The 12,342-nt window shown below is 41.0% G+C and overlaps 1 long non-coding RNA gene across 4 annotated transcripts in view; it reads right to left on the bottom strand.

Annotated features, from left to right (window-relative positions):
* Window positions 1–11,097: 11,097 nt before the first annotated feature.
* LOC126062730 (uncharacterized) overlaps window positions 11,098–12,342 on the bottom strand; it is a 232,726-nt gene continuing 231,481 nt past the window's right edge. For all 4 annotated transcript variants that reach the window (XR_007514132.1, XR_007514136.1, XR_007514135.1 and 1 more), the window contains one exon: window positions 11,098–12,023. This is a non-coding gene — a long non-coding RNA (uncharacterized LOC126062730). The remainder of the gene's footprint in view (window positions 12,024–12,342) is intronic.

Genomic DNA, 12,342 nt, shown 5'->3' with positions numbered 1-12,342 from the left:
AAGAGCTGCCTTCTTAAAGTAGAGTCCACCTTAATGACATGAAGGGAGTAAAGCTTTTGCGACCTTCATTTACTGATGTGGATGACTCAAAATGAGAAAAAAACAGCTGCAAACATCCAGTTCAAGCTGGAACATGGAATGTACAAAGTATGAATCTAGGAAAACTGGAAGTCACCAAAATTGAAATGGAACACATAGAGATTAATATCCTAGGCATTAGTGAGCTGAAACGGACTGGTATTGGCCATTTTAAATCAGACAATCATATGGCCTACCACGCCAGGAATGGAAAAATGAAGATGAATGGCATCACATTCATTGTCAAAAAGAACATTTCAAAATCTATCCTGAAGCACAATGCTGGCAGAGATAAAATAATACCCATAAGCCTACAAAGAAGATCAGTTAACATGATTATTATTCAAATTTACATGCCAAACACTAATGCCAAAGATGAAGAAACTGAAGATTTTTACCAACTTCTGCAATAAGAAATTGTTCAAATGTGCAATCTAAATGATTGTTAATTACTTGCAAATGGAATGTGAAAGTTGGAAACAAAGATGAAGGATCAGTAGTTTGAAAATATGGCATTGGTGATAGAAACAACAATGGAGACCAAATGATAGAATATTGCAAGACCAATGACTTATTACTGCAAAAAACCTTTTTTCAACAACATAAACAGTGACTGCACACATGGACCTCACCAGATGAAATGCATAGGAATCAAATCAACTACATCTGTGCAAAGAGACAATGGTAAAGCTCCATAGCATGAGTCAGAACAAGGCCAGGGGACAACTGTGGAACAGACCATCAATTGCTCATATACAAGTTCAAGTTGAAGAAAATTAAAACAGCCAATAAGAGCCAAAGTATGACCTTGAATATACCCCACCTGAATTTAGAGGCCATCTCAAGAATAGATTTGACGCATGGAACACTAATGACTCAAGACCAGACGAGTTGTCGAATGACATCAAGGACATCATACGTGAAGAAAGCAAGAAGTCATTAAAAAGACAGGAAAGAAAGAAAAGACCAAAATAGGTGTCAGAAGAGACACAAACTTGCTCTTGAATGTCGAATAGCTAATGCAAATGGAAGAAATATAATGAAGTAAAAGAGCTGAATGGAAATTTTCAAAGGGTGGCTGGAGAAAACAAAGTAAAATATTATAACGACATGAGCAAAGACCTGGAGATAGGAGACCAAAAGGGAAGAAGATATCCGGCATTTCTCAAGCTGAAAGAACTGAGGAAAAAATTCAAACCTCAAGTTGCAATATTGAAGGATTCTCTGGGGAAAATATTAAACGAGGCAAAAAGCATCAAAAGAAGATGGAAGGAATAAGAGTAACCATACCAAAAAGAACTGGTTGACATTCAACCATTTCAGGAGGTAGCATATGATCAGGAACCAATGGTACTGAAGGAAAAGGCCCAAGCTGTGTTGAAGGCATTTGCGAAAAACAAGGCTCCAGGAACTGACAGAACACCATCTGAGACATTTCAACACACCAGTGCAGCACTGGAAGTCCTCGCTCATCTATGCCAAAAAATTTGGAAGATAGCTACCTGGCCAACTGACTAGAAGAGATCCATATTTATGTCTATTTCAAAGAAAGGTGATCTAACCAAATGCGGAAATTACCGAATATCGTTAATATCACACACAAGTAAAATTTTGCTGAATGTCATTCCAAAGCACCTGCGGCAGTACATTGACAGGGAACTGCCAGAAATTCAGGCCAGATTTAGAAGAGGACGTGGAACCTGGGATATCATTGTTGATGTCAGATGAATGCTGGCTGAAAGCAGAGAATATCAGAAAGATGTTTACCTGTGTTTCATTGACTACACGAAGGCATTCGACTGTGTGGATCATAACAAATTATGGATAACATTGGGAAGAATGGGAATTTCAGAACACTTCATCGTGCTCATGAGGGGTCTGTACATAGATCAAGAGGCAGTAGTTCAAACAGAAGAAGGGGATACTGTGTGATTTAAAGTCAGGAAAGATGTGTCATGGTTGTATCCTTTCACCATACTTATTTAATCTGTATGCTGAGCAAATAATCTGAGACGCTGGACTATATGAAGAAGAACGTGGCATCAGGATTGTAGGAAGACTCATGAATATGCAAATTACATAACTCGACAGAAACTAACTACAATACAGTTAAGGCCGTAGCAGTGCGTTCACATGAATAAAAGTTGCCAAAGAAAGAAAATACTGGGGAAGACTGTTGTCTCCTTCTAGTCTGATTTGCCCTGTTACACTTCTTCTCATACCCAGTAGTGGAGAAGTCATCCTGGGCATTGTGGGGACCCAGCGGCAGGGAATTTGAGTAGGAGAAACCTGTGCTTTAGCTTGGTAGTTGAAGTTTATATGGTGTACAGTCACTTCCAAGTGTAACTAAGTCGCTGCTAGCCATCTCAGTACTGGGATGAAACCAGGATTTCCCCAAAACCCACTGTTCCTCCTGCCCTGCATCTTGACACAGAGGTACAGGATCAGAGGTCACACTCCAATACCAACACAGTCCATGACCACCAACACCTCCAATGTTGGCAGTGGAAGTAAAACGAGGTTGGAAATGTATGCAGTCAGAAGATTGTTGTCATTAGGTGCCATCAAGTCAGTTCCGACTCACAGCGACCCTATGTACAGTACAACGAAACAGTGCCCGGTCCTGTGCCATTCTCACAATCGTTGCTATGCTTAAGCCTATTGTTGCGGCTACTGTGTCAACCCATCTCATTGAGGGTCTTCCTCTTTTTCACTGACTGTCTACTTTACCAAGCATGATGTCCTTCTCCAGGTACTGATCCCTCCTGATAACAGGTCTAAAGTCTGTGAGACGAAGTCTCATCATTCTTGCTTCAAAGATCATTCTGGCTATAATTCTTTCAAGACAGGTTTGTTCATTCTTCTGGCAGTCCCTGGTATAGTCAATATTCTTCCCCAACACCATAATTCCAAGGTGTCAGTTCTTCTTTGGTCTTCCCTATTCATTGCCCAGCTTTCCCATGCATATGAGGCGATCGAAAACACCATTGCTTGGGTCAGGCGCACCTTAGTCTTCAAGGTGACATCTTTGTTTTTTAACACTGGAAAGAGGTCTCTTGCAGCAGATTTGCCCAATGCAACGCATCTTTTGATTTCTTGACTGCTGCTTCCGTGGTTGTTGATCCAAGTAAAATGAAATCCTTGGCAACTCCAATCTTCTCTCCATTTATCATGATGTTGCTTATTGGTCCAGTTGTGGGGATTTTTGTTTTCTTTATGTTGAGCTGTAATCCATACAGAAGGCTGTGGTTTTTGATCTTCATCAGTAAGTGCTTCACTAGTCTGGGTAAATTGCTTCCAATCATCAAAGGTGTAAAATGGCAAGCAGAGGATTCAACTGGCATCGATCCAAGTCCAAATGGAAGTGCTCTTCTGTAGAGAAGCTCAGAATAGAAACATTTATAACAGTAAAGAAACCCCATCTTCTTATGACAACAACACGAAATTCGTTCGAATTTAGTAGCATCCCTATGATCTGAGACGACAAACATGTAGCAGTGCTTCAAACGAGCACTACAAACATCTAAGTGAAGTTTTTACCTCCCAACATGTGAGATTGCTCCTTAGTGTCTTTTTAGCATCTTGTCCTGATGAAATCTGGCGGTTTCGGATGAACTGCCTGCCACGAGAAATCGAACTGAGGCAGTGAAATGGCCTGGAGAATCAGAGGTCCAGTGACAATGCTTGTCATCTTGGACAATAAGGCGGTGTACATGGTGCAAGAGTAATTTAATAACAATCAGGTAGCTCAATACAGCATAGCAATCAAGGAGTATGTGGACAAACACAATTAGGAAAAATAGCAATTTGACAGTGGAACAGCAGTTAATTAATGAAAGAATTTATGCCATTTTCCTAGCTTTTGTAGCATATGTGATACAGGACAGCTTTTGGTTACAAGCAGATCTGTTTGTTTTGTGCTATATGTTTTTCCCATTCTGGATAAATAATCACTATTTGTACCTAATTTTCTTTTCGTGATTTTGTATTTTTTTTCTGAAGGCCCCATCCCCCAACTGTATAAACTTCAGTCCCCCAGACAACCTAGATCCAGCCCTGGATGACACAGCCAGATGAGAGTCAGTGCAGATGGCTTTTGATTATTTTAAGCAACGGTGCATCATCAGACCTTGATGGCTCAAAAGAACAAAACTGGGTTTATGAAGTAGGCTTTTTAACTGAAAGTGATTCAGAAAAGCCAAAGATTGTATGCAAAGATTTTTTAGGAAAATTGTAAGCATTTTTTCACCTCTTTCCTTCTTAATGCATGCATATACACAGCATATGGTAAAAATCTACATCTAATCTAAAAAGCTCTTTCAATAAGTACAAAATAAAATTTTAAAGTGATAAGAGAGCATTACATTGGTTTTATTGGAAGCATTTTTTCTTAATGCTGTATAAAATAATGGTGTGTCTTATAATCGAAGGCATCTTAGATTGGGTAAAACATACGAACGTGTGTAAATCAGTTTTAATCTACAACCTAGAGGTGTTTAGTTAACATTTTAAATATCCCATCAGAAATCCGCAGGCCAGGGGTAGTTCCTTAGTATCTGAAACACCTTTTATGGAAGCCCACAACCCAGGGCCTTCAACTGCCACACTGACTCTGTAGCAGACAGTGTGTAAATTGGCACAACGGACTTTTCGTTGGTGAAATGAGTGGTGTTCCAGGTTTGTGAACTGGCTGGAGATATTATCCAAGTACCTCTGCAGTGGCGTCACTAGGGCTTGCAGTGGTTGCAGATCGTACCAGGTGACACTGTCAGAGGGAATGACACCAAAATGACTGTCTATAAAATTGTAGTGCAGTGTTTCAGCAGAAATTTTTTAGTTTTTTATAAAAAATTCCTGTGGTTAGTTACAACAACAAAAACATTTTTTTTCTTTTTAATTTTTATTGTGCTTTAAGTGAAAGTTTACAAATCAAGTCAGATTCTCATACAAAAACTGCTATATGCTCCTTATTGCTCTCCCCCTAATGAGGCAGCACACTCCTTCCCTCCACTCTCTCTTTTCGTGTCCGTTTCGCCAGCTTCTGACCCCCTCTACCCTCTCATTTCCCCTCCAGACAGGAGCTGCCCACATAGTCTCATGTGTCTACTTGATCCAAGAAGCTCATTCTTCACCAGTGTCATTGTCTATCCCACAGTCCAGTCCAATCCCTGTCTGAAGAGTTGGCTTTGGGAATGGCTCCTGTCTTGAGCTAACAGAAGGTCTGGGGACCATGACCTCCAGGGTCATTCTAGTCTCAGTCAGGCCATTAAATCTGGTCTAACAAAAACACTTTTCATAGGCCCAGCTTACATATATCAATATACCCACAAGGCTAAAACTCTGTGCTAATTTACTTTTCGAACCTTCTAATGGGCTCCAGTCAGAGCTGTCTTTGTTACCAGTTACAATGATTCTTCAGATCACGTGGTTTCGTCTACACGCGCAACAAGCACGTGCTGTTGTTTTCATTGCTGCCATGTTTTTATGGTCACTGGTTTTATCAAATTTTCTGGTGTTTTAGCTGCAATATTTTGGTAATTAGTATTCATGAACCTATAACAATAACTTTTTTGAGAATGATGTAGTAAAGGAAAAGAAAGAGAAAAATCAAAAAAGGCCTCCGCTCAGTGACTAATAATGTTGTAATTCAATGTAGAAATATTTTACAACACAATTTGTTGATAGTATTTATATAATCTAAAAAAATTACATTTAAGAAATTTACAACTATACGACATATTATTCTATGATGAAAATAGATAATAAACATTACTAACAGTTCTGTATGGTCTCGTACAGGAGGAGGTCCATGGGGGGGACATGATGAGTTACCACACTGGGTGACACCATCCTAGTGACACCATTGTACCTCCGCCCATGCATGAACAAGGTACGATACAAGAGTCTGGCCAGCAGACTAACCAAGGGCCCACCTATTCCCATAAAGTTGATTCTCAACTCATAGTGAACTTATAGGATGCAGAACTGCCCCATAGGGTTTCCTAGGCTGTAATCTTTATTGAAGCAGGTTGCCACATCTTCCTCTCAAGGAGCAGCTGGTGGGTTCAAACCACTGACCTTTCACTTAGCAGCCGAGTGCTTAACCACTGAGCCACCAGAGCTCCTTAACACCAGACCCAAGCCACCAGTAAGTCTCGGATTCCACCAAATCACTAAGGGTTCTGTTGTGTGGTCTCACTTTCAAAGAGGCTAAGGACAGAGAGGGGGCAGCGGTGGTTCAGTGGTAGAATTCTTGTCTTCCGTGTGGGAGGCTCAGGTTCAATTCCCAGCCAATACACTTCATGTGCAGGCACCACCTGTCTGTCAGTGGAGGCTTGCGTGTAGCTATGATGATGAACAGGTTTCAGGGGAGCTTCTGGACTAAGACAGACTAGGAAGAAAGGCCTGGCAATCTACTTCTGAAAATCAGGCACTGAAAACCCTTTGGATCACAATGGTCTGATCCTCAACCAGTCATGCGGATGGCACTGTACTGGGTGTCATTTTCTCTCATTGTGCATGGGGTCACCATGAGTCGGGGCTGACTCGCCAGCAGCTAACAACAACAACGTGGAGAGAGGGCTAAGACTTCCCTGAGCTGGAAAGACAGGTTATACGCCTGCTTTATTCTTCTCTGCTAAACACAGCCTGTGGGGATGAAGACCGGCTTTCACTGTCAACACTTGAGGCGGCTGAGGCTGGGAAGTGGGGCCTTCATGCACCTGTGCTCTTGGGACGCAACCTATATACACAGAAAGCACTTGACCAATGTGAAGGTCCAGCTGGTAAAGGGAAAGTCACTTCAGAACCATCAGCAGGTGGGAGCCTGCCCGAGCCTGACCCCCACCGCCATGTTACCGTCCCAACCAAGGCCACTTCTCCCAGCTCCCAGGGTGTTGTTCTTGTTGTTAGGTGCCATCGAGTTGGTTCCAACTCATAGCCACCCCATGTGCAAAAGAACGAAACACTGCCCAGTCCTGCATCATTCTCATAATCCTTGTTTTGCTCGAGCCCATTGTTGCAGCCACTGTGTCAATCCATCTCACTGAGGGTCTTCCTCTTTTTCACTGACCATCCACTTTACTAAGTATGATGTCCTTTTCCAGGGACTGATCTCTCCTAATAACATGTCCAAAGTATGTGAGACCAAGTCTCAACATCCTTGCTTCTAAGGAGCATTCTGGTTGTGCTTCTTCCAAGACAGACTTGTTCGTTCTTTTGGCAGTTCATGGTAAATTCAGTATTCTTCACCAACACCACAAACCAAAGGTGTCCGTTCTTCTTCGGTCTTCCTTATTTATTGCCCAGCTTTCACGTGCATATGAGGCGATTGAAAACACCATGGCTTGGGTCAGGTGCACCTAAGCCCTCAAGATGACATCTTTGTTTTTCTACACTTCAAAGAGGTCTTTTGCAGCAGATTTGCCCAATGCCTTGAGTCTTTTAATTTTTGGACTGCTGCTGTTTATCATGATGTTGCTTATTGGTCCAGTTGTGAGGAGTTCTGTTTTATGTTGAGGTCATCCTGAAGGCTGTGGTCTTTGACCTTCATCAGTAAGTGCTTCAAGTCCTTGTCATTTGCAGCAAGCAAGGTTGTGTCATCTGCATAACGCAGGTTGTTAATGAGTCTTCCTACAATCCTGATGCTCCGTTTTTCTTCATACAGTCCAGCTTCTCAGATTATCTGCTCAGCACGCAGATTGAATACTTATGGTGAAAGGATACAACCCTGACCCACACCATTCCTGACTTAAAACCACACAGTATTCCCTTTTCTGTTTGAACAACTGCCTCTTGATCTACATACAAATTCCACATGAGCACAATTAAGTGTTCAGGAATTCCCATTCCTTGCAATATTATCCATAATTTGTTGTGATCCACACAGTCAAATGCCTTTGCATAGTCAATAAAACACAGGTAAACATCTTTCTGCTACTCTCTGTTTTCAGCCAGGATTCATCTGACATCAGCAGTTTCATGTCCTCTTCTGAATTCAGCTTGAATTTCTGGCAATTCCCTGTTGGTATACTGCTGCAGCCACTTTTGAACGATCTTCAGCAAAATTTTACTTCCGTGTGATATTAATGATATTGTTCGATAATTTCCACATTCGGCTGGATCACCTTTCTTGAGAATAGGCATAAATATGGATCTCTTCCCGTCGGTTGGCTAGGTAGCTATCTTCCAAACTTCTTGGCATAGACAAGGGGGTACTTCCAGCGATGCATTCATTTCTTGAAACATCTCAACTGGTATCCTGTCAATTTCTGGAGCCTTATTTTTCGCCAATGCCTTCAGGGCACCTTGGACCTCTTCCTTCGGTACCATCGGTTCCCGATCCTATGCCACCTCCTGATATGGCTGAGCATCGACCAATTCTTTTTTGGTGTAGTGACTGTGTATTCCTTCCATCTTCTTTTGATGCTTCCTGTGTTGTTCAATATGTTCCCCATAGATCCTTCAATATTCCAACTTGAGGCCTGAATTTTTTCTTCAGTTCTTTCTGCTTGAGAAATGCCGAGAATATTCTTCCCTTTGGTTTTCTATCTCTTGGTCTTCGTGTATGTCATTGTAATACTTTGTCTTCTCAAGCCACCCTTTTAAATTTTCTGTTCAGCTCTTTTACTTCATCGTTTCTTCCTTTGCCTTTAGCTATTCTATATTCAAGAGCAAGTTTTAGAGCCTCTTCTGACAACCATTTTGGTCTTTTCTTTCTTTCCTGTCTTTTTAACGACCCCTTGCTTTTTTCATGTATGATGTCATTGATGTCATTCTACAACTTGTCTGGCCTTCTATCATTAGTGTTCAACCCATCAAATCTATTCTTGAGATGGTCTCTAAGTTCAGCCGGAATATACTCAAGGTCATACTTTGGCTGTCATGGACTAGTTCTAATTTTCTTCAGTTTCAACTTGAACTTGCGTATGAGCAATTGATGATCCGTTCCACAGTCGGCCTCTGGTCTTATTCTGATTGATGATACTGAGCTTTTCCATCGTCTCTTTCCACAGATGTAGTTAATTTGATTCCTGTGTATCCCATCTGGAGAGGAGCATGTGTAGAGTTGCCATTTATGTTGGTGAAAAAAGGCATTTGCATTGAAGAAGTCATTGGTCTTGGAAAATTCTATCATGGGATCTCCAGCATCATTTCTATTAGCAAGGCCATATTTTCCAACTACCAACCCTTCTTTGTTTCCAGCTTTCACATTCCAATCACCAGTAATTATCAATGCATCCTGATTGCATGTTTGATCAATATCAGACTGCAGAAGTTGGTAAAAATCTTCAATCTCTTCATCTTTGGCCTTAGTGGTTGGTGTGTAAGTTTGAATAAAAGTTGTATTAATTGGTCTTTCTTGTAGGTGTATGGATATTATCCTATCACTAACAGCGTTGTACTTCAGGATAGATCTTGAAATGTTCTTTTTGATGATGAAAGCAATGCCAGTCCTCTTCAAGTTGTCATTCTCTGCAGAGTAGATCATGTGATTGTCCAATTCAAAATGGCCAATACCAGTCCATTTCAGCTCAGTAATACCTAGGATATCGATGTTTATGCATTCCATTTCATTTTTGATGTTTTCCTATTTTCCTAGACTCATACTTTGTACATTCCATGTTCTGATTATTAATGGATGTTTGCAGCTGTTTCTTCTCATTTTGATTAGTGTCACACAAAGTAATGAAGGTCCCGAATGCTTGACTCCAACCTCATCATTAAGGTCAACTCTACTTTGAGGAGGCAGCTCTTCCCCAGTCATCTTTTGAGTGTCTTCCAATCTGAGGGGCTCATCTTCCAGCACTATATCACACAATGTTCTGCTGCTATTCATAAGGTTTTCACTGGCTAATGCTTCTTCCTAGTCTGTCTTAGTCTGGAGGCTCAGCTGAAACCTGTCCTCCATGGGTGACCCTGCTGGTATCTGAATACCGGTGGCATAGCTTCTGGCATCACAGCAACATGCAAGCCCCCACAGTACGACAAACTCACAGATGCATGTGGATAACAAAAGCTATAACCCAAATCAGGAACCTTCGTGACCATGGAAATCTCTCCCCTTGGCACAGATATTTGAACAAAATTGTATTGGCACAGGTTCAGATTTTGGAATTTCTTTTCATTTTGCCTCAGGTAACTAGTTTATTTGTTCTCTGAAAGTGGCCCAAAACTCACCCGTTTGGAGTCTGCTACTAACAGACATATAGTGGTTGCTAAGCAACATCATGCATTGTTATTTCCTCATCTAATTTAAAATTTTCAATCTGAAATAAAGGTCTTCAGAGAGATGTTGTTGTTCGTGGTGGGCCAAATGCCATTTTTCACTATAGCCCATTCAATTTAGAAAAGAAATTACAATGTTCCGTTTAATCAGCATAAAATGATTTGTTTGGAACATTTAACATCTTCTGGAAATGTAGCTGTCTTCTTTGACTAATCAGATATACTTAATTTATTTTCAACTTTCCCAGGGAGATTTCCTTTCTCCATCTATCCTTGCCCCTCCAGCCTTCAAGCCTGATACCCTTTAGCATGGGACTTGGAAGACATGGGAGGGAAGATTTGAAAATATAATATTCACTCCTATTGTCCTATAATTAGTCATGGGAAAGGATCCCCAAGTGATCTCCTTAGGTTTCTAGTAAGTCACTTACCCAAAATTCCAGCTTCATTAGGCAGAAGATACATTTAACATAGTAGTTTTCTGATATGAATTCTATAAAATTAACAAATTGTTTGTTGTAATAATAGTCTGGCTTCACTTCAAGTATTTTTGGAAAGTATTACCGAGGTGTCCTCCAAGAGGAAGGAGTGTCACATTTTTTCATTTACCACCGATGTTTCTTGGCTTTAAGATTAACTTCTTGGAAAAGCTTGTTGGAAAGGAAGTGCACTTTCACAAAACAGGCAAAAGAGTTTCTGCATCGTGGCCCTCTCATCAGCCTTGAGAACGCTGAAGCATCAAGTGAATCAAAACAGATTAGAACAGACTCTTGCTGATGGAGATTGCCTGGACCAGGGAACAATCTAGAATAAAAACTCACAGATTTAGGCTAATTGAAGAAAGGAACAATAAAAGCGAATAAATGGCAAAAATAAGTGGAGTATTTTTATAAGAAATGTAATTTTGTTTCTATAACGATATGGAGAAAATCTGATTTTCTTAGCAGTAAAATCTCTCCCAGGACAAGATTGATTTTTGTTGGCTGAAAACCTTATTTAGCCTCTTGGCTCATGTGTATATGTGGGGGAGGAGACTCCCCTGAGAGCCTGTTTAAACTACAATAGAATAGATGGTCAATATGCTACTTGGGGTGGGGGGGTCAGTTTATTCTTGGATTTTATGATTTGTTTTCCTAACAAAGGTTGTGATTTTAGGGGCCAGGGTGAGGGCAGCGAGCAACACCAGAATAGAAGCACTGGAGCCAGAGTCCAGACCTCTGGCCAAAAGCTTTTCCTAAGTTTTGCTGTCAGTGTGGGGCCTGCTCTCTCCTCCTCAGTGAGGAGGCAGAGCCTGCTGGTTAAGGGCGTACATTGGAACCAAGAATACCAGGGTTCAAACCTCAGCTGTGCTGTGTTTTAACCCTGTGACTTTGGGCTTGTCGCTTATCCTCTCTCTACTTCAGCATTCCCATTTGTAAAATGGGGACAGTCATACCTCAGATATCAGTCTAGAAGGAAGTACAACCAGAACACTCCTTAGAAGCGAGGATGGCATATCTTCATCTAGCTTACTTTGGACGTGTTATCAAGAAAGACCAATCACTAGAAACAGACATCATGTTTGGTAGAGGGTCAGCAAAAATGAGAGAAACCTTCCATGAGACGGATTGACACAATAGCTGCAACAATGGGCTCAAACACACCAACCCTCACGAAGATGGCACAGGACCAGGTAATGCTTCCTTCTTTCGCACATAAGGTCACCGAGGCTGATCCAACTGAAAGACAATTAACAACAACAATACCTCAAATACCTTAAAAGAAGGTGTGTAGCAGGATTGCATATTTTCATCATACTTACTCAATTTGTATGCTGAGGAAATAACCAGAGAAGCTGCACTAAATGAAGAAGAACACAGCATGAGGACTGGAAGAAGACTGATTAACTTGCTGGTCAAAAATGAAGATGACTTGAGGCACTTACTGATGGAGGTCAAAGGCTACAGCCTTCAGTATGGATTACAACTCAACGTAAAGAAAACTGGGCCAATAAGCAACATCATGATAAATGGAGATAAAAAAATTGAAGTTGTCAAG

This window comes from Elephas maximus, chromosome 2, assembly GCF_024166365.1.
Source record: "Elephas maximus indicus isolate mEleMax1 chromosome 2, mEleMax1 primary haplotype, whole genome shotgun sequence".
Lineage (NCBI taxonomy): Eukaryota > Metazoa > Chordata > Mammalia > Proboscidea > Elephantidae > Elephas > Elephas maximus.
This window is presented reverse-complemented; position numbering and strand designations above follow the sequence as displayed.